The sequence below is a fragment of the Triturus cristatus genome, chromosome 6 (assembly GCF_964204655.1).
Source record: "Triturus cristatus chromosome 6, aTriCri1.1, whole genome shotgun sequence".
Lineage (NCBI taxonomy): Eukaryota > Metazoa > Chordata > Amphibia > Caudata > Salamandridae > Triturus > Triturus cristatus.
This window is the reverse complement of record NC_140589.1, coordinates 274,716,693-274,743,026: the sequence shown is the minus strand read 5'-3', so window position 1 is coordinate 274,743,026 and position 26,334 is coordinate 274,716,693. Positions and strand designations below refer to the sequence as shown.

Sequence of the window (26,334 nt, the reverse complement as noted above, 5' to 3'; positions counted from 1 at the left end):
TCCTTACTCCAGGGCAGGTAAGGCGTCGGATCCTTACAGCCATGCATAGGTTTCTTACTGTGTGGGGAGGTGATGCGTCGGTTTCTTACTGCAGCCCCAGCGTTCTTGTTGACATGGCACCCGGTGCGATACATGGGGATCGGGGATTCATCGGTTCTCGATGCGGCGGCAACGGCGCTGCATTGGTCTCTCCTGCCGCGGTCCCACGATGCATTGGTTCTTGCAGCTGCACAGAAGGGCCTGCATCGAAATCGGTGCGGTGATCTCGGACTTCGGAGATCGGTGCATGGGATTTTTTGTGCGCTAATTTCTCCAGCTCCGGGCAGTTGCTGTGTCAGTTTCTTCAGCTGCAAAGCAGCTATGCATCGGAAACAGGTGCGAATGCGTCACGCTTCTTTAGTTGCATCTCTTTTCCAGGCCCCAGCAGCAGGAACAACCTCCATAGGACCAATACAGGAGCAGGCACCTCTTGGCAGGTCAGAACTCCCAGCAAGGAAGTCCAGGGGAGCTGTTGGTGAAGTCTTTGTGTCCCCTCTACTTCAAGCCCTTGGAGATCTTCTTCAAGCAGGATACAAAGCACACAGCAAAGTCTTTGTCCTCTCTTTGGCAGAAACAGCCACTGCAGGCCAACACCAGACAGCACAACGCAAAGGGGCAGTATTTCTCCTTCTGCTTTCCCAGCTTTTCTCCTCAGCAGAGGTTCCTCTTGAGTCCAGAAGTATTCTAAAGTTCTGGGGTCTGGGCCCCAATATGTATATTCAATTTCTCTTTGTTATCTTGTGGCAGAGAGGTTCTGTGCTCAGTCAAAACCAGTTCCAGTTCTGTCCTCCCTGGTCCAGCTTCCCGGCAGGAGGTGGAGACAGTATTGTGATTGGAAGACCAGGCCCATTCAGGAGCAAGGAGATCTCCTTCCCCACCCTAAATGCAGCCCAGGTCTATTCAGTCCAGCAATGACTCCTCCAGAAAAGCCATGACACACCTCAACCCACCCACCTATGAAGACCAGGCCCATTCAGGAGCAAGGAAATCTCCTTCCCCACCCTAAATGCAGCCCAGGTCTATTCAGTCCAGCAATGACTCCTCCAGAAAAGCCATGACACACCTCAACCCACCCACCTCCCCCCAGTAGCTATCTAATGAGAATGCACATCCCCAACCCCTGTCACTCCAAAGCCAGACAGTCAATCCACATACCAGCAGAGGCACACAGGATGGCTAAGCAAGAAAATACCCACTTTCTAAAGGTGGTATTTTCAAACACACAATATAAAAATCATCTTTACTAAAATATGCCTTTTTATATTCTGAGTTCAGACATACTAAACTTCTTTTTTTACCTTGTCCCAATGGGAAGATGTTATAAATAAATTCCTATTCTATCCTATGGGACAGTTAGACTTTCAGTAGTGAAAAACAAAATACACTGTAGTTCACTGGCCAGGACATGTCACACACACACCATGACATGTCCTACCTTTCACATACACTGCACCAGGCCCACAGGGGTACCTTGGGTCTGCCTGAGGGGTGACTCCCATGTAATAAAAGAGAAGGTTAGAGCCTGGCAAGTGGGTGCACTTGCCAGGTCGGCATGGCAGTAAAAACTGCACATAGATACTGCAGTGGCAGGTCTGAGAACCCTTTGAAAGGCTGCTTGTGTGGGTGGCATAATCAGTGCTGCAGGCCTCCTAGCAGCGTTTGACTTTCAGGTCCTGGGCACACACAGTGCACAGTACTAGGGACTTAGCAGTAAGTCAAACAAGCAAATCATGGAAACACCAATCCATAATAACAATTTACACAGAGAGCATATGCACTTTAGCACTGATTAACAGTGGTAAAGTGCCCAGAGTCTTAAAACCAACAAAAACATGATCAAAAACAGGAAGCCAAAAAGCAAAAACGTCTGGCAGTAAACCCACTGAAAAAGCCAGGTCTAACACATACCATAAGGAATCAGTATTTGGAAGAGATGCCCTTACACGCCCCTTTCATATAGCGATTCCTAATGGTTTCTTAAACCCATGTAACGATTCGGAAAACCTTTTATGAATAGTTAAATGGATTTGGTATATTTAAAAAAAGGTTTTAGCACTCACAAACTCTCAGATATACATATTCCAGTGTTAAAACACTTTGTACATGAGACCCTCAATCTCTTATTGTGAGAAAGTGCCATCTTTCTTGCATGGTATGCCCCCACTTTTTGCTAAATTGCTGAATGTACTTCGATTGAGTGTACCCTGGGTTCCTGCCAATCAGGTGCCCAGGGCCTATGTTCCTTCCTTAAACCACACAAACTCCAAATTGGCAAACCCTAGCCACATGTCAGCCCCTAGTAAATGGTACCCTAGGTACCCAGGGCCTTGTGACCAGGGAAGGCCTCTAAGGGCTGCAGCACTCATTGTGCCACCCTCAGAGGCCCTGTACCCTTACACACACACACTGCCCTTGCAGGCTGAGTGTCTGGGTGCAGGACAAAACAAAGAGTCGACATGGCACACATCACTGTGTACCATGCCCATCACCTACACTGCCAAGGCATATGTCAGCCACCCCTCTAGCTGGGTGCATTACGCCTATGGTGTGGGCACAGGAGCAGGAGCCCTGTGCCCCTACAGTACCCGGGTCCATTCCTGGGCACTGTAAGTGCAGTGCTGTCATTTAAGAATACATGGTGCTGAGAGCTTGTCAAACACGAGCTCCACAGCACCATATTGGCAACACTGAAGCCTGGGAAGTTTGGTATCAAACTTCTCAGCACATTGAACCCACACTGATGCCAGTGTAGGATTTAATGTACTAAGCACCCCAGAGGGCATCTTAGAAGATGCCCCCTTACAGCTAACTTGCAATCCACGTCTGCTCTGAGGCTGCCCAGGCTGCCACACAGCAGACACGTTGCTGGACCCCTGGGTGGGAGAGCCCCTGCTCTCCCGGGCCTGCAACAATGCACATCCTGGGTGAGGTGAGAAATCTCCTCCCCCAGGATGAGCAAAGGGAAGCTTCAAAGGCATGCCGCCAGTTGGAGTTTCCCCAGGCCACTGCAACCCCCCACTCTGGCGGGAAGCTTGGCCGGAAACCCCATACAAGGACAGGGGATGTGCCAGCCTGCCCACCCCACCCCTCAGGTGGGGGAGGCGAGGTGAAGCACATCTCCGGGCTCTCGCCATCTTGAAGATGGGAGGCCCTACCCTATCAGGATTAGGCTACTGCCCCCCTCCCACAGGAGAGAGGCAGGATAGGGGGTGTACCCACCCCAGGACAAGGACCCATTGGTCCCTGGCCTTCACCTACCTGTAACGCCCCTAAATCTAGTATTTAGGGGCCCCCTGAACCTTCCTTCCTCAGATTCCAGATAGAAAAACGACAAGAAGAGCAAGAAGAACAAAGACATGCCCTGCAGCTGCTAAAAAGAGAAGAAGACACCAACTGCTTTGGCCCCAGCCCTACCGGCCTGTCGACTCTCGAACCTGCACCAGCGCGGCATCCCACGTGGCCAGCAACCTCACCAACCCCGGAGGACCTGGCTACCCTTTAGCTCTAAGCCCCTGGGACTCCCACGAGTAGAGGCTCTACTCAAGAAACCTACTTGCTATCCCTGGCACCAGCCCGGGACCGCGGACCCAACACACTCTGCACCAGCCAAGCCTGGCCAGTGCCGGAGTGGACAAAGACCCCGAGGACGACCCCACGGCGACTGTGACCCAGAGTCCGGCACCCAAGGACCCCCCTCGACATCCCGGAAGAAGCCTGCAGCCTCAGAACCAAGTGCCACCCCAGCCGCGATCAACCAGAGGGTAAGATTCCCGACGTCAAAAGGCACCCCTGCACCCGGCGCCCTGCGACCCCCTGTGCCCAATCCCGGGGTACCCACCTAACCTACAACTACCCAACTTACCTCTCGAAGTGGTGGTGGCACCTGAAACATCCTCGTCCCCGAGCCTGCAGCCTCTTTCCAAACCGGAACATTCCCATTGATTTCCATTGAGCGCCCTAAGGCTCAAAAGCACCCTGCACCCAGCCGCCCGAGTGGCCCTGGCAGTGCCCTCTCTACTCTAACCTACTTCCCCACTTGCCCTGAGTAAGTGACCAGGAGCTCAGCTCCCACAGCCGCGTGGCTTGCCAGACAGCAGCCACCAACCGAGGCCCCCCTATCCCTCATAGGATAACATTGGGCCCAACTCTCTCTGCACCCGGCCGTCCTGAAACCGCTGAGGGTGAACCAACTGTACCTACCTGACACTGGGGGACCCCTGAGTCCATGCCCGGAATTTCAACACTACCAGTCGAGTACTTACCCTTAAACCGCTAACTTCATTTTCCTCATAGGGTAACATTGACTGGCTTTTTCTTCAAAAATCTTCTAAGTGTGAACTTTTCAAAACTGCAAAAATTCACCAAAAATCAGCCAAGTGACAAAAACGAATTTACTCACCTGCTCCTAGGTGAGCTCCCAGTGCTGGATCTTGGTGCCCAGCCCTGACTCTGAAAAGTGTTCACAACTGTACTTACTTCTAACTCATTTTTCTCCCATAGGAAACCATTGTCTGCTTTTCTGTGAAATTTCTTCTAAGTGTCTACTTTTGCAAATTTGAAATATTCTTTTAAAATCGTACCATTTCTGCAAACGAAATTACTTACCTGCTTTTGATAAGGACCCCAGTCCTGGGTCTAGGCACCCAGTCCTGGATTACTAAAGTAACGATAAAGTACTCTACCTGCAATTTGAATTTCTTGCCATAGAGATCCATTGAATGTTTTCTGTGAAATATTTTCTAAGTGCTAACTTTTGAAATAGCTAAATATTATCTAAAAATCATTACAGTTATTAAGTCGACTTTCATCACTTGATTCTGAATACTGACCCCAGGCTGGTTCTAGGATCCAGACCTGGAATTCCAAAAGTAATCTGAAAAGTAATTTATTACAAATAACCTGAATTTACCATTGAGCTCAATGCATTGTTATGTTTAGGAAATAGGATTGTTTATTGCAACCAACTGTGACTGTTTTACAAATTTATTGCTTGAAACAAAAGTATTTATCTTCAACCTCTCATTCTGAGAAAGTATATTTTTACCCCCTTGTGGTTCTAAAAATAAAACAAGCATATATTTTATATATACAAATCATTGGCCTAGAGTTCAGTTATTGAGTGTGTGAAACCATTTGCTGACTGAGTGTGTACAATAAATGCTTTACACTGTCCTCTGGTACTGCCTTACTGCTCGACCAAGCTACCACTTTTGAGAGTAAGGTCATACCTAACTTTGACCTCTATCAGCCTCTGGGGGACTGTGGACTCTGTACACCCTGTACCTATTAGGGAACAGTATATACAGAGCCACTTTCTCACATTGGTGGATCAGCGGTGGGATACAAACTTGCATTTGTTGGACTACTTGGTTACCATCTGATCACACGACAGAACTCTTAAAAATTGCCTTTAGAATTCTGATTGGTTTTTCCAAAATTACTAAAAGTCTTGCTAGGGCCTTGCTTAAGTCCCATTAGAATTTTAGAAAAATAAAAGTCACTATAGTCAGGGTAGAGGGTTAGAACTGTCAGGTTAGAATGTCTCAAACAAACCCAGCTATTAGTGATAATAATAACATGGACCTGGTGGAGGAGCTCGACCTCACACCTTACTTACACTTGTCTTTCAAGGAATTGAGGTCCTTATGTAAACTCAAAAATTTACAAATGGGTCAGCATCCATCCAAACAAGGGCTCCAGGAGCTCCTGGCTGAGTATGCTAAAGACCACCCATCTGAACATGGTGATGGCCAGTCAGATGAGGAAAGGGAAACAGGGGAGGAGGACAGCAACCTCCCCATACTATTCCCTAGGGAGGAGATGGCACCCATACCCTCCAACTCAAGACATAGCATCTGGGCACCTAGAGACCACACAGGTGGCTCTGGTCCCAGAGACAACACTGGGGGACCCCCCAGTGAAGAGGACAGCCTTGTGAGGCTGGCCAAAAGAATAGATCTAGAGTCCAGGCTGCTGGCTCTAGAAAAGGAAAGGAGAGAGATGGGTTTAGCACCCATCAATGGTGGCAGCAATAATAAAAACAAGGATAGGGAGGAAACTTCTGACCTTAAAATCCCCAAAGGGATTGTCCCTAAATTTGAGGAAGGTGATGATATCACCAAATGGTTCACAGCCTTTGAGAGGGCTTGTGATATCAGGAAAGTAAAGAAACCTCTCTGGGGGGCACTCCTGTGGGAACTGTTCTCTGGTAACTGCAGGGACAGGCTTCTGACCCTCTCTGGGCCAGAAGCAGGATCCTATGACCTCATGAAGAAAGCTCTGATTGAGGGATTTGGATTCACCACTGAGGAGTATAGAATTAGGTTCAGGGGGGCTCACAAAACCCAGACCCAGTCCTGGATTGATTTTGTAGATTTCTCAGTGAAGACACTGGATGGTTGGTTAGCTGGACATGGTGTGCAGGATTTTACTGGATTGTACAATTTATTCATGAAGGAACATATTTTGAGTAACTGCACAAATGAAAAGTTGCATCAGCATTTGGTAGACCTAGGTCTAATTTCTCCCCAAGAATTGGGAAAGAAGGCGGACCACTGGGTCAAGACTAGGGTGACCAAGACAACCACTGGGGGTGACCAAAAGAAGGTGGTCACAAAACCTCCCCAGGGGAAAGGTGGTGAGAATCCCCAAGATAAAAAGTCTGAGTCTTCCAAAGGGCCCCAAAAACCTGTTCAGGTGGGTGGGACCCAAACTACTCCCTATGTGCCCCAACCATATAGGGGGAAGAACTTTGATCCCTTAAAGGCCTTTTGTAATACCTGTAAGAAGCAGGGACACCTAACTGTATCTTGCCCCCAAAACAAAGCCCCTAAGGCACCCAGTACAGCCACTCCTGGGGCAGCAAGTATACAAATGGGATCAGAGGTGTACCCTGAGCAAATCTGGGAACACACTGAAGCAAGTTTAGTCTCCTTGGGAGAAGTGGAGTTTGCCACTGTGGTTGTGTGGCCCCCCAACTTGAAGAAATACTTACAGTACCCCTGGGTGAATGGAACTAGGGTAGAAGCTCTGAGGGATACAGGTGCCAGTGTCACTATGGTGAAAGACACACTGGTTTCCCCTGAGCAATACTTGATTGGGAAGTCTTACCCAGTCACCAACGCTGACAGTGTCACCACTAGTCATCCCATGGCCATGGTAACATTAGGCTGGGGGGGGGTTACTGGCCTGAAACAGGTAGTGGTCTCTCCAAAGTTGCCAGCTGCATGTCTGCTTGGAAATGATCTGGAAACCTCAGCCTGGGCTGAGGTTGAGTTAAAGGCCCATGCAGCCATGCTGGGCATCCCTGAATTGGTGTGTGTGCAAACCAGAGCACAGAGCAAGAGGAAGGGTGAAAAAGTAGGTTTGGAGCCTGGAATAATGGCCCAACCAACCAAGAGGAAGGACAAGAAGACTGGGGGACCAGCTTCTGTACAGCCAAACACTCAGAACCCCTCTCCCCCTGGAGAGGATGTAGATACCTCTGAGGGAACTGAGTCCATGGAGCTTGACCCTTACCAGGTTGAACTCTTGGGCCCAGGGGGACCCTCTAGGGAAGAGCTGTGCCAGGGTCAGCGAGACTGTCCCACTCTTGAAAGCCTGAGACAACAAGCTGCTTCAGAAGCCAGGGGAGATGTCAGTGGTACCCACAGAGCTTATTGGGAAGAGGGATTACTGTATGCTGAGGCAAGAGACCCCACTCCTGGAGCCACCAGGAGGGTGGTAGTGCCACAGAAGTACAGGGAGTTCCTCCTAACTTTGGCTCATGACATCCCCCTAGCTGGACATCTGGGGCAATCCAAAACTTGGGAAAGGTTAGTGAGTCACTTTTACTGGCCCCAGATGCACCAAAAGGTGAAGGAGTTTGTCAGCTCCTGTGTTACCTGTCAGGCCAGTGGCAAGACAGGTGGCCACCCAAAGGCCCCCCTCATTCCACTACCAGTGGTGGGGGTCCCCTTTGAAAGGGTAGGTGTGGACATTGTGGGTCCACTCGAACCTCCCACAGCCTCAGGGAACAAATTCATTCTAGTAGTAGTGGATCATGCTACTAGGTACCCTGAAGCAATTCCACTTAGGACTACTACAGCTCCTGCAGTAGCCAAGGCCCTCCTGGGTGTCTTCACCAGGGTGGGTTTTCCTAAGGAGGTGGTTTCAGACAGAGGTTCCAACTTCATGTCTGCTTACCTAACACACATGTGGAAAGAGTGTGGAGTGCAGTACAAGTTTACTACACCCTACCACCCACAAACCAATGGCCTTGTTGAGAGGTTCAACAAGACATTGAAAGGTATGATCATGGGACTCCCTGAGAAACTCAAAAGGAGGTGGGATGTCCTATTACCATGCTTGCTTTTCGCCTACAGGGAAGTGCCACAGAAGGGAGTAGGTTTCTCACCCTTTGAACTTCTGTTTGGTCATCCTGTAAGGGGACCACTGTGTCTTGTAAAGGAGGGCTGGGAGAGGCCTCTCCAAGAACCCAAACAGGACATAGTGGACTATGTGCTTGGCCTAAGGTCCAGAATGGCTGAGTATATGGAAAAAGCATCCAAGAACCTTGAGGCCAGCCAGGAGCTCCAGAAGCACTGGTATGACCAAAAAGCTGCACTGGTTGAATTTCAACCAGGGCAACAGGTGTGGGTTTTGGAGCCAGTGGCACCAAGGGCTCTCCAAGACAAATGGAGTGGCCCTTACCCTATCCTAGAGAGAAAGAGTGAGGTCACCTATCTAGTTGACCTGGGCACTAGCAGGACACCCAAAAGGGTCATCCATGTGAACCGCCTTAAACTCTACAATGATAGGGCTGACATCACCATGCTGATGGTGACTGATGAAGAACAGGAAGCAGAGAGTGAGCCACTCCCTGACCTCCTATCCTACAGCCCAAAAGATGGGTCAGTAGATGGTGTGATTTTCTCAGACACCCTCTCTGCCCAACAGCAGACTGACTGCAAGCAAGTCTTGCAACAATATGCTAGCCTCTTTTCCCTGACCCCTGGTCTGACAAGCTGGTGTACCCATGATGTGGACACTGGTGACAGTGCACCTGTCAAGAACAAAATCTATCGACAGTCAGATCAAGTCAAGGAAAGCATCAAAGCTGAGGTCAGCAAGATGCTGGAGTTAGGGGTCATTGAGCCTTCAGAGAGCCCCTGGGCTAGCCCAGTGGTTCTGGTCCCCAAACCTCATCAACAGGGTGAAAAGAGAGAGATGAGGTTCTGTGTGGACTATAGAGGGCTCAACTCTGTCACCAAGACAGATGCTCACCCTATCCCAAGAGCAGATGAACTGATAGACAAATTGGGGGCTGCCAAATTTCTCAGTACCTTTGACTTAACTGCAGGGTACTGGCAGATTGGCATGGCCCCAGGAGCAAAAGAAAAGACAGCATTCTCCACCCCTGATGGGCATTATCAGTTTACTGTGATGCCCTTTGGGTTAAAGAATGCCCCTGCCACCTTCCAGAGGTTGGTGAACCATGTCCTGGCTGGGTTGGAGTCCTTTAGTGCAGCTTATCTTGATGATATTGCTGTCTTTAGCTCCACCTGGCAGGATCACCTGATCCACCTTGGGAAGGTTTTAGAGGCTCTGCAGAGTGCAGGTCTCACTATCAAAGCATCCAAATGCCAGATAGGGCAGGGCACTGTGGTGTACTTGGGCCACCTTGTAGGTGGAGGCCAGGTACAGCCCTTACAACCCAAAATCCAGGCCATCATGGACTGGATAGCTCCAACAACCCAGACCCAAGTCAGGGCATTCCTTGGCTTGACTGGGTACTACAGGAGGTTTGTGAAGGGGTATGGGTCCATTGTGACCCCCCTCACAGAACTCACCTCCAAGAAAATGCCCAAGAAAGTTAACTGGACAGTTAGTTGTCAAAAGGCTTTTGACACCCTAAAAGAAGCAATGTGCTCAGCACCAATTCTAAAAGCTCCAGATTATGCCAAGCAGTTCATAGTGCAGACTGATGCCTCTGAGCTAGGGATAGGAGCGGTCCTATCCCAGACCAATGATGAAGGCCAAGACCAACCTGTTGCTTTTATAAGCAGAAGACTACTCCCTAGAGAGCAGCGTTGGAGTGCCATTGAGAGGGAGGCCTTTGCTGTGGTTTGGTCCCTGAAGAAGCTGAGGCCATACTTGTTTGGCACTCACTTCCTAGTTCAAACTGACCACAGACCTCTCAGATGGCTAATGCAGATGAAAGGGGAAAATCCAAAACTACTGAGGTGGTCCATCTCCCTACAGGGAATGGACTTTGAAGTGGAACACAGACCAGGGACTGCCCATGCCAATGCAGATGGACTTTCCAGGTTCTTCCACTTAGACAATGAAGACTCCATAGGACAAGGTTAGTCTCATCACCTTTCGTTTGGGGGGGGGTTGTGTGAGAAAGTGCCATCTTTCTTGCATGGTATGCCCCCACTTTTTGCTAAATTGCTGAATGTACTTCGATTGAGTGTACCCTGGGTTCCTGCCAATCAGGTGCCCAGGGCCTATGTTCCTTCCTTAAACCACACAAACTCCAAATTGGCAAACCCTAGCCACATGTCAGCCCCTAGTAAATGGTACCCTAGGTACCCAGGGCCTTGTGACCAGGGAAGGCCTCTAAGGGCTGCAGCACTCATTGTGCCACCCTCAGAGGCCCTGTACCCTTACACACACACACTGCCCTTGCAGGCTGAGTGTCTGGGTGCAGGACAAAACAAAGAGTCGACATGGCACACATCACTGTGTACCATGCCCATCACCTACACTGCCAAGGCATATGTCAGCCACCCCTCTAGCTGGGTGCATTACGCCTATGGTGTGGGCACAGGAGCAGGAGCCCTGTGCCCCTACAGTACCCGGGTCCATTCCTGGGCACTGTAAGTGCAGTGCTGTCATTTAAGAATACATGGTGCTGAGAGCTTGTCAAACACGAGCTCCACAGCACCATATTGGCAACACTGAAGCCTGGGAAGTTTGGTATCAAACTTCTCAGCACATTGAACCCACACTGATGCCAGTGTAGGATTTAATGTACTAAGCACCCCAGAGGGCATCTTAGAAGATGCCCCCTTACAGCTAACTTGCAATCCACGTCTGCTCTGAGGCTGCCCAGGCTGCCACACAGCAGACACGTTGCTGGACCCCTGGGTGGGAGAGCCCCTGCTCTCCCGGGCCTGCAACAATGCACATCCTGGGTGAGGTGAGAAATCTCCTCCCCCAGGATGAGCAAAGGGAAGCTTCAAAGGCATGCCGCCAGTTGGAGTTTCCCCAGGCCACTGCAACCCCCCACTCTGGCGGGAAGCTTGGCCGGAAACCCCATACAAGGACAGGGGATGTGCCAGCCTGCCCACCCCACCCCTCAGGTGGGGGAGGCGAGGTGAAGCACATCTCCGGGCTCTCGCCATCTTGAAGATGGGAGGCCCTACCCTATCAGGATTAGGCTACTGCCCCCCTCCCACAGGAGAGAGGCAGGATAGGGGGTGTACCCACCCCAGGACAAGGACCCATTGGTCCCTGGCCTTCACCTACCTGTAACGCCCCTAAATCTAGTATTTAGGGGCCCCCTGAACCTTCCTTCCTCAGATTCCAGATAGAAAAACGACAAGAAGAGCAAGAAGAACAAAGACATGCCCTGCAGCTGCTAAAAAGAGAAGAAGACACCAACTGCTTTGGCCCCAGCCCTACCGGCCTGTCGACTCTCGAACCTGCACCAGCGCGGCATCCCACGTGGCCAGCAACCTCACCAACCCCGGAGGACCTGGCTACCCTTTAGCTCTAAGCCCCTGGGACTCCCACGAGTAGAGGCTCTACTCAAGAAACCTACTTGCTATCCCTGGCACCAGCCCGGGACCGCGGACCCAACACACTCTGCACCAGCCAAGCCTGGCCAGTGCCGGAGTGGACAAAGACCCCGAGGACGACCCCACGGCGACTGTGACCCAGAGTCCGGCACCCAAGGACCCCCCTCGACATCCCGGAAGAAGCCTGCAGCCTCAGAACCAAGTGCCACCCCAGCCGCGATCAACCAGAGGGTAAGATTCCCGACGTCAAAAGGCACCCCTGCACCCGGCGCCCTGCGACCCCCTGTGCCCAATCCCGGGGTACCCACCTAACCTACAACTACCCAACTTACCTCTCGAAGTGGTGGTGGCACCTGAAACATCCTCGTCCCCGAGCCTGCAGCCTCTTTCCAAACCGGAACATTCCCATTGATTTCCATTGAGCGCCCTAAGGCTCAAAAGCACCCTGCACCCAGCCGCCCGAGTGGCCCTGGCAGTGCCCTCTCTACTCTAACCTACTTCCCCACTTGCCCTGAGTAAGTGACCAGGAGCTCAGCTCCCACAGCCGCGTGGCTTGCCAGACAGCAGCCACCAACCGAGGCCCCCCTATCCCTCATAGGATAACATTGGGCCCAACTCTCTCTGCACCCGGCCGTCCTGAAACCGCTGAGGGTGAACCAACTGTACCTACCTGACACTGGGGGACCCCTGAGTCCATGCCCGGAATTTCAACACTACCAGTCGAGTACTTACCCTTAAACCGCTAACTTCATTTTCCTCATAGGGTAACATTGACTGGCTTTTTCTTCAAAAATCTTCTAAGTGTGAACTTTTCAAAACTGCAAAAATTCACCAAAAATCAGCCAAGTGACAAAAACGAATTTACTCACCTGCTCCTAGGTGAGCTCCCAGTGCTGGATCTTGGTGCCCAGCCCTGACTCTGAAAAGTGTTCACAACTGTACTTACTTCTAACTCATTTTTCTCCCATAGGAAACCATTGTCTGCTTTTCTGTGAAATTTCTTCTAAGTGTCTACTTTTGCAAATTTGAAATATTCTTTTAAAATCGTACCATTTCTGCAAACGAAATTACTTACCTGCTTTTGATAAGGACCCCAGTCCTGGGTCTAGGCACCCAGTCCTGGATTACTAAAGTAACGATAAAGTACTCTACCTGCAATTTGAATTTCTTGCCATAGAGATCCATTGAATGTTTTCTGTGAAATATTTTCTAAGTGCTAACTTTTGAAATAGCTAAATATTATCTAAAAATCATTACAGTTATTAAGTCGACTTTCATCACTTGATTCTGAATACTGACCCCAGGCTGGTTCTAGGATCCAGACCTGGAATTCCAAAAGTAATCTGAAAAGTAATTTATTACAAATAACCTGAATTTACCATTGAGCTCAATGCATTGTTATGTTTAGGAAATAGGATTGTTTATTGCAACCAACTGTGACTGTTTTACAAATTTATTGCTTGAAACAAAAGTATTTATCTTCAACCTCTCATTCTGAGAAAGTATATTTTTACCCCCTTGTGGTTCTAAAAATAAAACAAGCATATATTTTATATATACAAATCATTGGCCTAGAGTTCAGTTATTGAGTGTGTGAAACCATTTGCTGACTGAGTGTGTACAATAAATGCTTTACACTGTCCTCTGGTACTGCCTTACTGCTCGACCAAGCTACCACTTTTGAGAGTAAGGTCATACCTAACTTTGACCTCTATCAGCCTCTGGGGGACTGTGGACTCTGTACACCCTGTACCTATTAGGGAACAGTATATACAGAGCCACTTTCTCACACTTATCACACCTTGCTTGAATGAATTTAATTATAAGTACCTCTCCTTTTTCCTGAGTTGTAAAACTCTCTACGTTAAATGTGACAGTCATTATTGGTGAAGTGACAGTTCAGCAAAAAATTCTAATTTCATCGAAGATGAAAGTTTATTTATAACAACTGAATTTGATGCTTTAGATTGATGTTTGTTTAGAGACCACAGAGGACAAAGACAACTCGTGAAAACTTAAAGGTCCAGCCTAAACCACTAGCTTGAGAATAACCAAGATCATGGAATGAGATATGGATACTTTTGAAGTATATGTTCATTATTTCCAATTACTGATCTTTTACAAGCTTGAGCAATTAGCTATAAATATCACGCAGAATTATGTTTTACTCAATAAGTCATTTTTGAAAATATTTTATGCCTTCCTGATGTAAACTTAATGTATAAGGCTTACCCATTTTAATGGTTCACATGCCTGAATGTTCTGTAGCTTAAGACATTTTGAAACAGATGTACGCATTATTCTTTTTTCTATTACAATAGTACCAAGCAATCATTCAGCTTCATCATTAGGACATCTCATCTCTTCAACCTGGCTAAATCTGGTAAGTTTAATAATGAATATCACATCAGGAAGGCATTTGGAGCCTTGTTATTGATAATAGCATGAACCTGTCGGCCTGATCTGTACCAGCAACAGGACTTCTGCTGGGCATAGAGGAAGCTTTGCCCTGAGAATTAAGAGCATGATTCAGAAAGGTAAATTACACTTTTGAGTGAGTTTACACTTTGTGGTAAATTTACTAGTTTAGGTATTCACAAACATTGGGTTACACTTCCTACAAAAGTGTAAGTTACATGTCTCTACCCACAGATTGATGCAATTAGCTTACTTTTGTGTGGATGGGTGCCGATCCTCCCTGAAGCCCTTCCTAACCCTCCCTAAACCCTTTGCCTTCCTATCTCTTCCCATTTAGTAATAGGTCTATGCCTTTTCTCACCCACTCCCCTGTGCGCTTCACCTATATTTACTACTTAAATATATACTTACATGTGCACAGACTCAGCAGTTAGGGCAGAGAACCCTCCACAGATAAGTAAAGGCTTACAATTTGTAGTATGTTTTGTAATGCGTTTTGTAGTACTACAAAACGTTGTACAAACTGCGAATCAGGCCCAAAAATGTAATTGTGGACTATTTACACTTCTTTCTTCTCCTTTATAGGCAGAATATCTCGAGCCTATCCACAAACAGCAGTTTTTAGTACCTTTAGTTGTACTACAATATCAATACTCACACACTACAAAATGCTTTCACAAACCTATGTGTGGAGCTGTCAGACTCCACTGCTCCTATCTTTTCAGTGTTGAGGTCTCTGCCATGTGTGGGGATCTCCACACATGTATCCAATTTTTTAGTAGTAAATGTGCAAAGACGTGTAGGAGGAGTGAGTAGAGAATAGGGAATACTAATGCTTAAATGGATAGGGTTTAGGAGTAAGGAGGTGTTTAGGAAATGATAAAGTGGTTTGTGAGGGAAACCCCCCCACCCACAAAAGAGTTCCTGTACAAAAACAATCCTGCCTGCAACAGAGGTACCCCATAGTGCAAAGGTGCCTAAGTTGGCACTAGGCAGCAAATTGTGCACCAGCGGAGAGGGAAAGGACAGAAATGCACCATAGTTGATAACTATGGTGCATTCCTCCCCTTTTACATTGGCATAGGACAGCTCAGCAAGAAGACTTGCAGCACTGCCCAATGCCAATTCTTCATAAATGAGGCCCTAGTTCTTTCCAGAGGGTCACATCTGACAATATGGTCATCCCATAGGCAAGCCAGTCTCAAAGCTCAATGCTCAATGACATGCATGAACAAGAGGTGTACCCATTTATCACCATGTCACAGTCACCAGAGTAAAGGCATGTCAAGGAAATGTAATGCCTTTGCCCACTTCCCTTGTGGGCAAAGACTGCACTCATGTGGCACTCATGTGGCACTTCAGCACATCTTTTCCAAAACAGGTAATTGCAGTCTCTCCATCATTATGTAAGCTGCCTATGATGCCAAGGGCTGCTTTTCTGATGTTTATGCTGCCTTTCCAGGAACTACAGACAACACCTACATCTTCCATTAGTCACCTCTTGCATGTCAGTTGATTGCTGGGGATTTTGGTTATGGGTGTTCATTGGTAAGAACATCTCACGCTGGGCCTACATGTGCATCTGGGGGTGTAGGAAATTGGGTTACTGGTTGAGGGGAGTGAAACCCTACTTAAGCAGCAGCCACAATTTCTGCTATGGTGAACTCGCAAGCAAACCCCAAATTAACCTGTGCTTAACCCTCTAGGTGCTTGTCACAAAACCAGTCAGACATAACATAGAGGGAATGTGTAATGTAATGTACTTAGGCAACACTTCAAACAGCCATAAAGTGAAAACACAACACAAGGGAAAAATCCCACCTCAATTTAGAAAAAGTGTAAAACTTAATAAATTATTTGAGGCCAAAATGAGAAAGATGCAATCATTAGAACTGGACATATGCAATTTTAAGAACTTATTTGAATATAGTGCCTAGAAGCACAAAGCACCAACTGTGGTTGTCTGGTCTGCCAGACAGTGACAAGTTCACAAGTTTAGGCCAACCACAATGAAGTGTGGGCCGGATACAAGGACCAAGTTAGGCCCACTGAACAAAATACCTAAAATCCTTGTTTGCGGAGCATTGTGAGATTCGCATAGAGGATGTGTTGCACAGTGGCAGTATCAAGGAAGCTGTGAGGCTGTGATGCACAGTCCTGTGTCATCACAGAGGATGCCGTTGATGAGGAGGTTGCAGTGCGAAGTCCTGCATCGAAGATGGATAACGCACCGGATGTTCTGGAAGGTGCAAGACTGTGTTGCGGAATCCTGAATCATCGTCAAGGATTTCATCGATGAAGGGCTGGCGATGTGAAGGCCTGCATAGAGGATGCGTCACGCAGCGGCTTTTCTGAGGAGCTGCAGGCTGAGATGCATGGTCCTGCAGCAACGCTGCACCACACAGCGGCGGTTCCAAAGTGGCTGCATGGTGCAGTGCCGCACTGCGTCGGTTCTGCTCACAGCTGGACTGGCTGAGCACCTTCAGGCCCACTCCCAAGGGTCCAGGGCAGGTGTGGAGTGGCACCACTTGGAGGGCAAGACTCACAGCAAGTAGAGTCCAGGTGTAAGTAGAGTCCAGGTGCTGGGTTCAAGGTAGTTGGAGCCTTTTCTGCCCCTGATGCTCTGATCAGGAGCCAGCCAACCAGCCTTTGGAGTCACTCTGATTGTCCTGGGATCAAGATCCATGTCCAGTTCTTCTTACTCAGGCAGCAGGGCAACAGTCCTTCTTGCTGAGCACCACAGCAGTACTTCTGAGCCTTCCACAGGCCCAGCGGTGTACTGAAGAGTTGGATCTGAGAGTCCATTATTTATACCTGATGCCCACTTTGAAGTAGCAGAAGGTTCTGGAGGTTTCCAACCCAAAGGTGTTTCGAATTTCTTGCCTCCAGTCCCTGCTCTGGCCCCAGCTTGTGTGGGGTCACAAAAGAATAGTGTCAAAACCCTTTGTGAATCTGCTGGGCAGAGCCTTTTTGATGTGCAAGTGTGGTAGGTGACAGCTCCTCCCCCTCATCCCGCCAATGCACAAAGACCAACTGTCAGCTAGACTAGATCATGCCAAGTGGTTGTGACAAGAAAATGCCAACTTTCTAAAGTGATATTTTCAGATTGTGACTTAAAGAGGGTTTTAAATTACAATTTTTTAGACACCAAACTCAAGATTCCTACCTGCTCCCAATTGAAAGCTATCACTCATTAAATGTAATAGGTTAACTCAATGTTTTCATATGGGAGAGGTAGGCCTTGCAATAGTAAAAAACAAATTTGAGAATTTTCACTACCAGGACATGTAAAAGTTAAAAGTATATGTGCAACTTTTTAAACATATGGCACCCAGCCCTATGGGCTGTTTAGGGCCTAACCTAGGGGTGACATATGTATTAAAAAGGAATGTTTTCGCCTGGCAAAAGGTTTACTTTGCCAGGTCAAAATGGCACATGTGTGCTGCAATGGCAGGCCTAAGACATATTTAAAAGGCTACTTAAGTGGGTGGTACAACCAGTGGTGCAGGCCCACTAGTAGCATTTTTGTTTACAGGCCTTGTACTATATATATATGTATACTGTATATGTAGTGCAACTTTAGAAGGGACTTACAAGTAAATTAAATGTGCCTGTTGGGTGTAATCCAATGTCATCAAGCTTGAAGGAGGGAGCAGAAGCATTTTAACACTGGTTAACAGTGGTAAAGTGCGCAAAATCCAAAGGTCAACAAAAAGCCCACCCAAAGACTGACAAGTCTAATAGGGAGTGTCAGCATAACTACTCGTTACTCACTAGAACAAAATAGACACACAGTACACCCTTTTAAGAAATATCACATTTTTGTTGCAGTTGATACTGTGTATGCTCTCTCTCCATCTGCGCCAACCACACATCCTTAACAGATGTACAATAGGGCACACACATGCACACAAGAGACTATTGAACCTCACTTTTAGGATCTTTAAGTTGTGATTCAGATGTCCTGACCATTCAAAGTGTATGCTGGTGTATTCGCAGAAGTTGCGTACAAGATTGTTGTAGTCTGTGGATCTACAGCCACATCTGGGTATCCAGGGAGGGGTACAGAGCAGAATTATGACCTGTTACAATTCTGCATTATGCAAACTGACTTATTAGTACATAAGTGGGTTCGCAAAATCCAAATGCAATTGGTAGAAAAGGCAGTACGCAATTGCAACCTCTTTTACGAAATGCATTCTTCATTCATGCAGCTTGCTATTCTTAAACAGTGAATCCTAAGAAATCACTGTTTAGAGACACAGGACCCATAGTACATAAAGGTTTGCATTTCTGAATAGCGAATCTGTATTATTCGCTATTTAGGTAATTGGAAAATGTACTTTTTTACATGAGTCCCAGGGTTACATCTCGAAAAATTGCTCTTTAATGATGAAGAATTTCAGACCAATTTTAAGAGAATATTATCACTGTGTTCCTCAAATTTATAAAATAGTGAACAATTATGAATCTTGAAGAAAGTTTGTCCTTTCTTGCCAGGACATTTATAACGCTGTATATGGTGCTCTTCCAAATTGTTAGACTATGCACTGGCCCTAAGGATTTAGTCTCAAAAGCACCTCCGGATCCCAAAAGATCAGTATCATCTGTGTAGTCCCTCAGGATTCCAAGCTGCCCCCTGTCTTCTTCAACTTCTAAATGGAACAGCTTATGCTCATTTCACAGGTAGCAGCATCAAGTTACATAAACTGATGATACACAACTTTTCCAGAGTCTCCTCTGTTTCAGACAGATAATGCCTCAAGCACTGCCTGCACACCATCTAGACCTGGATGTTCAGTACTTACGTAAAAGCTCAAGTCAAGCAGTATTTACCTGAAGCTCAAGCCAACCAAGAGAGTATTTCTGGGATTTGCAAAGAAGAACAAACAAGAAGCAATACAAACTTAGCTTAACGATATGAACCTTTATGGCTTCACGCTCCAACTTTCACTCAATGCCAAGCCAAATGGATTCACTCTGGACACCAACATCACCCTCAAGGAACACATTATACCAAAATGAACATTGCTTGGTATGAGCTCTCTCTTCTAAGAAAATTGAAACCATTTCTTCCAGAAAAAAAACTACAGAACTGCTGTTCAGGACCTTGTACTATTGCATCTAGATGGTGGTAATGCCCTTCTATATGGCTCCCCAGACTCCACATTGCCACCCCTTTTCGGCATCCTACTTGCCACAGCATGGTTCTTCTAGGGCCTGATGAAATATGATCACATCATCCCCTGTCATACTCTTAAGCCATACAAAAGTAGGTTTACAACGGCTAATAGATCGAATATCATTGTATTCAAAGGAAAATGGGATGGTAATAAACAAAACAAAGACTAAAGTTATGGTGATTACAAAAAATTCAAGGCTAAAACACAAATCAAAATGGTTTTTGGAAAAGGGGCAATTAGAACAAGTAGAATTGTATAAATATCTGGGTGTTTTATTCAATGACAAAAGAAACTTTCTCCCACAAAACTTGGTATTTACAGAAAAGCAAATGCCTTGACAGCTGCATTTAGATTATACAGAAATCAATAAGCGATCTGACTTATCGTCCCTTCCTAAAGGTGATATCAGCAAAATTGCTGCCTGCTTTAACGTACGGTAGTGAGTCCCTAAATGGAAAAGACGCTGTGATCATCAATAATGCGGTCTCAAAAACTTTTAAAACCCTTTTCCGCCTGCCTAATAACATATCTCAAGCACAAGTAAGGCTGGAATTGTGCCTAAATAACCAGTTGTATGTGAGAAAAGGACAAGCTATTAAAGTATGGAACAGAATCAAAAACGACCATGAAAACCAAATGTCCCAGCTATTATGGCAGGAAATAAGTGAAAACAGGAAATCGCCGGCCTGGAAATATTTAAATACAGCGCTAGAAGAATTTGATGTAAAGCCGATCTGGGAAACTACAATAACCCAGGAATCATTTTAAAAAGATATCAATAAAATAACAGATCATCTATAGCTGATAAGAGAGAAAGACATATTTGCAAACAGAAAACATGCATGGCCGATAATAAACGGATTTTCAAAAAAGAAGGTACAGCAATATTTAGAAACACCATGGTCGTTGAAAAATAAACAAATCTTCACAAAAGCACGATTTGGTTTGCTACCAGGATTATGCCATTTACCACCTTGGATAAAGTCAGAAGAGGAAACATTATGTAGGCTGTGTAAATCTGGGGAGGAGAACATTATGCACCTACTGTGTCTTTGTCCTGAATTGGAAAACGAAAGAAAAAACATACTTAAGAGACTATTTAATGACCGAGGAGTAAGGACATGTAGGCAAGCATTGATATCATGTCTGTCCTCTGATGATATACTTATGAACTCTGCATTTGTAAACAAATTATTGAAAGTAGGAATAAAATTAGAGGAGCATAATTTAAAACCTATAACCACTATATTTTAAAGCACAATATGTAATGAATTTTATCAAATGTAACTCTGTTTAAAAATATTGCATTATTTATGTTTGTTGTTTTAACTGTTTATAATGGATTAATATATGAATTTTGTTTCATTGTAAGATTTTAATTAATCAAACAATAAAGAAATTGAATTGAATTGATTTGACATCACCCCCATCATATTGGAACTCAAGATGCTCCCTTTGCCAGTCCGCACCATCTTCAAAACCAGCTACATCATTTGAAAAGCCACCACAGCCAGCGCCGATGCTTACCTTGTAGACACACTCACCATCTCTAGTGGTTCTTGGCACACTCGCAGTCAGGACACCATCAGACTGTAGACTAAAGTGTGTAAAAGAAAAACAAGGAAGCAGGCCTTTTCCATCTGTGCATCCAGGATCTGGAATAACATCCTTGTATCAATTAGGACTGCACCAACCATTCTTCAATTTGGAAAAATGTTGAAGATGCACATCTTTGAAGAACACTAAATCACAATGCATTAATAGTCCAAAAACTGGCTACCTCTCCTATCACGTGTTGTCTTTATGCTGCACTGTGCCTATGTATAGCATCCTGCTGCCTTTTGACGAGGTTCACAATACCACATACTTACATACATGCATAAATACAAACAAAAGCCAGAAGGATGATTAACTGCCTCTGTGGTTTACTTGGGTAAAAGCAGCATTCAAATTCTAGACAAATCAAGAGCCTCACTACCTCCCCATGAGATCACTAGAGTTTCATAGCATTATACTCTGTACTCCAAAGAGTTCACTACACTTGCCATTTAAGTACTGTAATAGAATGTGTTGATCTTGCACTTATGCCCATAGGGACTTTCTTCAGTGCTGCATGTTCTTATAGCTCCACTACTTGGTTGGCAAGCAGCCACAGACTTTTTGTTAGATTGGAGCTCTAGATGAGGGATTTATTAACAATCTTGCTTCACATTGCACTCAATTTCACAGACATACCTAACATTCGTAAAGAACAAGTGACAGCAATACCCAGTTAATTTTAATATTTAAAACTATTTATCACTTGTGCAATTGTGAATTGTTCCTTCCAGGATTTGAACTCATAAATTGCAAGTGACGCCCGGGCCTCCAGTTTGTTTAGGAGCCACACTGTCCTTGTTTGCGACGCAGCACACTTTTAAGTGTGCTCGTCAGACACAGACTAGGGCAGCGCGCCTTTTCACAGTGAATGCACTGCCCCGAAATCATGCCTGCACTGGGGCAGGGCAGTATTGAAAAGTGTATTTGAAGCAGTCCATCTATCTCTGTGCAGGAGGCAGCCCTGCCTGTATTTGAAAGGGGTGGGCAGAGATCCCACTGCATACAGGTGCTGTGAGTGACGGCACCCACCTGCAGTTGAGAGTGTGGCTGGGTCCATGGGACCTTAGTTAACTCTTTCAAAAGTTGCCGTAAGCAGAAGAACTGACTGTGCAGCATCTTTTGTTGCATACAATCAAGAGTGACTCTAAACAGCTCCTTTGTATCTGCACCCACATCTGTAATACAGCACAGGCGCAGAGTGAAAGTGTTTCCTTGTTTGCTTGAGGTCACATCCCCAAGCAAATGAGATAGGGCTGGTGACATGTACTGCTGGCACAATATGCATCACACAAGGGGCTACAGAAGTATCTGCAGCCCTTTCTGAAATGCAAAGGTTTCATGTGGGTGCAGAAAGTGGGCGCACATTCCTGTTATGACCTGAGGGCACTTTTAATACGGATTCAGATGTAAGAGGCAACATCTTCATTTCTCTATAGGTTTTTACCGCCTTCTCTCGCTTTCAGGTATTCTTATCTACCGTCCTCCTGGACCATCAGCCCAATTTCTTTCTTCCTTACCCAAAGCAATTATTAATTTGGTCTCTACAGCGTCCAATTTTATGATTTTAGGGGATCTTAATATCCATCTAGACAATCGGGATTCCACTAGTGTGACAGAATTTGTTGATGACCTCGCTGCTCTTCAACTTTCACAAAGGGTACTTTATGCTACCCATGTGAAAGGACACCTCTTGGACCCTGTTTTCTCGAATCAACAGGAGTTATATTGTAGGAATCCCATACCCATCCCATGGTCCGACCATTATTTGATCTCCCTTGACTGGTCTCCTAAGGTGTCTAGTCCCCACACTTGACCGGTAAAGAAAACTGCCCGTTGTTGGCGGAATCTACATCCAGAGGATTGGACCCTCTCTTTAGAAAACAGTACCCCTCGAATGAATCCAAATCCTGACATAGCTAATGAGCAATTTAATCACTGGATGGAAGACTCTTTAGATCTAGTCCTTCCTAAAAAGATCTGTAAAGTGAAGCTGGGTTCGAATAAATCGGCCTGGTTCACCCCTTTGCTCCGGAAACTTAAACAAACCTGTAAAAGGGCGGAAAGAGTTTGGAGAAAGGATTTTTCTCCTTCTAGAAAAAAAGACTATAAAGAAACGCTCAAGATTTATTAGACCGAAATCAAAAAAGCCCTATTACAGTGGAAAAATTTCCGTGACATCTAATTCTTCTCGGGAAAACCTTCCATATTGTTAAAGAACTTACCTTAGGCATTACTGCCCGTGACTCCTCGGAACTTACTACTGAACGTTGCAATGAGCTGGCGGACTTCTTTTTTGCTAAAATTCAGCTTATTCGAAAGGCATTTATTGAACCTGACCATAATTCTCTCGTTGAAGCAACCACTGTTAGGAGGGAATCGCCCCTGCTGGAGATATTTCCTCCCCTGACTATAGACACCTTCTACAATATCACCGCTCTTATTAGGAGTGGTTCGCCTCGAGATCCTGTTCCTCCTAAAATTCTTATGTTAGTTATGGCGTCGGTTAGCCCATTTTTGATGGGCTTAATTAACTCCTCCTTCTCCTCTGGAATAGTTCCGTCCTCATGGAAGAAGGCGTTGGTCAAGGCACTTTTGAAGAAGCCTGGCTTAGATCCAGACTGTCTTGCCAACTACCGTCCCATCTCGCTTTTGCCATAGATTGGCAAAATTGCGGAGAAGTCTGCAAATATGGTCCTCTCCAAATTCTTGGAGGAGGGTAAGCTCTCACATCCGACCCAAACAGGGTTTCGTCCCATGCAAGGGACTGAGACTGCCTTAGTGGCTGTGGTTGAGGATGCAAGGAAAATACTTGATTCAGGAGGGTCTTTAGCCATGATTTTGCTGGACCTTAGTGCAGCATTTGATACGGTTAATCACCGTATTTTAATTCACCGACTCAAGGGGTTGGGTGTAACAGGTCCAGCTCTCAACTGGCTGTGTTCTTTTTTAGATGATAGATCCTTTCAGGTCTCTGGGGGCGAGGCCATCTCAAGCCCACGATTCTTACACTGTGGAGTGCCTCCGGGCTCGTCCCTGAGCCCCACCCTCTTTAATGTGTACATGTCTCCTCTGGCGGAGATTGTTTTGCCATTTGGGGTGCACATAATTACATACGCAGATGACACCCAGTTAGTGGTGGCATTTAATAACAACAGTGGCCCCTCATCTCGCCTTGGCCCCTGCCTCGAGGAGGTGATGAGGTGGATGTGTGAATCCCACCTCAAACTTAACGGTGACAAGACTGAGCTTATGTTGCTCAGCAATCCTTCTCCCCTCGAGGTTGCAACCATCTGGCCTGCAACTATGGGCCCTCTGCCAGTCCTTAAACCGGTAATAAAGAGTCTGGGCTTTTGGCTTGACTCTGAACTTAATTTCAAAACTCAAGCCATGAAGGCAGTTGCTTCTTGCTTCGGCATTTTGAAACTTTTGCGTAAACTGTTGCCTCTGCTTCCTTTCTCAGCAAGGAAGCTTGTAGTTCAGGCGCTGATTTTATCCCGCCTTGATTATGGGAATGCTCTCTACCTTGGTGCTCCCGGTGCAGTTTTGAAAAAACTTCAAACTATGCAAAATTGTGCCGCTCGATTGCTGGAGGGTGTTCCTTACCGCCAATCAGCTAAACCCGCTCTTAGATCTTTACATTGGCTTCCTATTCAGGAAAGGGTTCACTTTAAAGCCCTGTGCACCACACATAAGATACTTCAAGGTAAGGGCCCTGACATTATTTCATCTTCTGTTCTACCCTATAAAACTCAAAGACAGCTACGCTCCAGTGATCTGCATCTGGCATTTGTTCCTAGAATCATGAGGTCCAGAAGCGGAGGCCGTCTTTTTTCCTATAATGCTTCCAAACTTTGGAACACTCTGCCGCTGTGCTTGCGTAAGGAATCTGATCACTCCATCTTTCGTAAAAGGCTTAAGACCTGGCTTTTTCCACAGTGAGTGAGCAAGTGCTTTTGTGGTTCATACCCTAGCGCTGGGATGCCTCCGGGTAGCCATGCGCTTTACAAATGTTACTTCATTCATTCATTCATTCATTCATTCATTCATTCATTCATTTTTAGTTATTGAGTCTTTTCCCACTTACTCACACACTCACTCACCTTCCACTATGTTTCAGTCATTATGAACAAAAGGTAGGTACATCGGTCTTGCCAATAACTACAGCCAACTCCTTGCAGCCACAGTTCTAAATGTAGAAAATGACATCTCGTAAAACACAAGAATTAAACGAAAGATGAGGAAAAATCCAGCATTTTAGCGAGGCCCAGCACTTATCTTTCATATTTTTGTTGGCAGAGAACATACAGCACTGATAATTTGCTGGTCCTTCATTTTAGCAAAACTGGATTGACCATGAGCCACCTGCAGTTTATTGCATAGGGCCATTAGAGTATGATAGCGTAAATGTCCTGAGGGGTCTCTAGCACAGCTGTAGACAAGACAGCTCCAGAACTTAAGCCAACACGAGCATTCCAAGGCTGCTGAGCTCTGGTGCAGTTCCTCCCAAGCAACTGTACATTTCCACATCCCATATGTAACCTTCAGCCTCCATCAAACGCGCTCAGTCTGACAATAATAATAGTAGTCACAAGAAAACGCCACTTCTTCCAACTAACCGCTTTTGAAAAGCAAAACGATGTCAATATGATTTTAATTACAATTCGTGTTGTCTTACTTGCCCTTCAACACAGAGGAGCTCCACCTTCACAAATGTTTAGTTTTATGGAGGAGAAATACAGTTCTTGAAGATAATCACACATATGTTGAATGTCAAAAACATCTGTGAGTTCACATTATTGCTGGGATGCTGGGATTTCTATCAGGAGTACAGGATAAATTACTTTCTCTATAGTTAACAAGATTCATCTAATTTTTTGAGCACATAGGTTTCACGTGGTGCACAAAAAGTGCCATTTGCAACAGCAGATAGCAGAGTTTGGTCTAGGCAATCAGGATTCTGGGACATTGATGTCTGCCAATAATAGGACTTATGACCACAGAAAATACACAAGTGCTGTCCAGTTTCCGCAATCGCATATTGAGGGCGCTGGATGATCACATGGGTTTTACAAGGGTGGTTGCAGGTAGGTGACCATTGAGAAACCTGTCAACATCCACAAAGCTGTGACTTTGTAGGTATTCATCACCATTCTCAAAGATTTCTCATGCCCAAATTGTGCACCTACTTTGTGGACCACATTCCAATATCATTGTAGTTGGTGTACTGTTTGGTGTGTTCATGTTTGCATGAATGCTTAAGTCGCACAATGTGCCTTGGTTTGATATAGACACTGAAGTTGATGCAGTCA

The 26,334-nt window shown here is 46.0% G+C and overlaps 1 long non-coding RNA gene across 1 annotated transcript in view; it reads left to right on the top strand.

Annotated features, from left to right (window-relative positions):
• LOC146816756 (uncharacterized) overlaps positions 1–26,334 on the top strand; it is a 145,836-nt gene that overhangs the window by 44,100 nt on the left and 75,402 nt on the right. The window contains exon 2 of the long non-coding RNA XR_014962486.1: positions 14,147–14,208. This is a non-coding gene — a long non-coding RNA (uncharacterized LOC146816756). The remainder of the gene's footprint in view (positions 1–14,146; positions 14,209–26,334) is intronic.